The sequence below is a fragment of the Microtus ochrogaster genome, linkage group LG10 (genome assembly GCF_000317375.1).
Source record: "Microtus ochrogaster isolate Prairie Vole_2 linkage group LG10, MicOch1.0, whole genome shotgun sequence".
NCBI classification, from domain to species: domain Eukaryota; kingdom Metazoa; phylum Chordata; class Mammalia; order Rodentia; family Cricetidae; genus Microtus; species Microtus ochrogaster.
In genome coordinates, this window is record NC_022035.1 from 4,491,289 (window position 1) to 4,492,979 (window position 1,691).

The following is a 1,691-nucleotide window of genomic DNA, read 5'->3' on the forward strand; positions in this document are numbered from 1 at the left end:
GAGGAGGCGGAAATTTTTTTTTCTTTCTTAAAAAAAAATAAATAAAAGGTTGAATAGAAAAAAAAAAGATACTGAGTTAGAAAATACGGGATGTTTTAACCCTTCCTCTTTTTTGGCATACCAATACTCTAGCTATACTTACAGGCCTATGCGTAGATTCTTCCCTACTAGTTTTATAGCCTGTGTCATGCTTAGAGAGAATTGAGCATTATAAATCCAACTCTCAAACTAATGTTCTGCTCCCTAATTGAAAAATGTATTTGTAAAAAAAATAAAAAGGGGGCCAAGCCAGAGACCTCTGCAGGAATGGGCACAATCAGGGACCTCCAGGGAGCAGGTCCAAGCCAGGGACATCTGTGGAAACAGGCCTGAGCCAGCTACCTCAGACGGAGCAGGGCCAAGGGTTCTCCACAGGAGCAGCTTGAGCCAGTGACCTCCACTGGAGCAGGCCAGAGGGCAACAGCTTCCCCAGGAGCAATTACAAGCCACCGCTGAGGGAGCAGCCTTAAGCAAGCAACCTGACAGAGCAGGCCTGAATGACCCCCTGTATTGCAGAGAAACCCCAACCCCTAGAGTGCTGAATGACCTTCAGGAACACCAAGTGACCTCCAAGTTGACTGGAACCATGGCCCTGACTGTACCACCAGAAGCAACTACCTGAGCCTTGAATCCACTGGCACCTGGAAGATTGATCACCAGAGACACAGACAGCCCCAACTATACAAATCAGAGAAAAATATGGGTAGACAAGGTAAGAACACACTCAACACCACATGACACCAAAAAAAAAAAAAAAAAAAAAAAACTTCATGGCCCTACAACAACAAGACATGAATAACCAAATATAGATAGAGCAGAAAAAAATTAACTTTAGGAGAATGTTTGCAGTCATTAAAGAGGAAATGAAATATTCCCTCAAAGAAATGGAGGAAAACACAATAAAGAACTGGAATAAATCAATAATTTGATCCTACTGCACATACTGGTTTTATGGGAGCCTAGGCAGTTTGGATGCTCACCTTACTAGACCTGGATGGAGGTGGGCGGTCCTTGGACTTCCCACAGGGCAGGGAACCCTGATAGCTCTATGAGCTGACAAGGGAGGGGAACTTGATTGGGGGAGGGGGAGGGAAATGGGAGGCGGTGGTGGGGAAGAGACAGAAATCTTTAATAAATAAATAAACGGAAAAAAAAGAAAAAAATAATCCGTTAAAAAAAAAAAAAAACAAGGAAAAGCAATCAAGCAGATGAAAGAAACAAGTCCCTGGTTCAGTCCACAACACTTCAAAAAAGGAACTTAATTTGGTAAAAATCACAAGTGACAGATTTATTTATGTTCTGAAATCTACATGTGTGTATTTTCAAATAAAATTATGTTCCTCTACATTGAAGAGATAGAGAGAGAGATGATAGATAGATAGATAGATAGATAGATAGATAGATAGATAGATAGATAGATACATACATACATACATACATACATACATAAATAGATACATAGATAGATAGATACATAGATAGATACATAGATAGAAGATAGATACATACATACATACATACATACATACATACATACATACATACATAGATACATAAATAGATAGATACATAGATAGATAGATACATAGATAGATACATAGATAGAAGAGAGAGAGAGAGAGAGAGAGAGAGAGAGAGAGAGAGAGAGAGAG

At 39.7% G+C, this 1,691-nt stretch overlaps 1 protein-coding gene across 1 annotated transcript in view; it reads right to left on the reverse strand.

Annotated features, from left to right (window-relative positions):
• The window catches only part of Col28a1 (collagen type XXVIII alpha 1 chain), a 160,085-nt gene that overhangs the window by 138,264 nt on the left and 20,130 nt on the right, over positions 1-1,691 (reverse strand). The window lies entirely within an intron of this gene.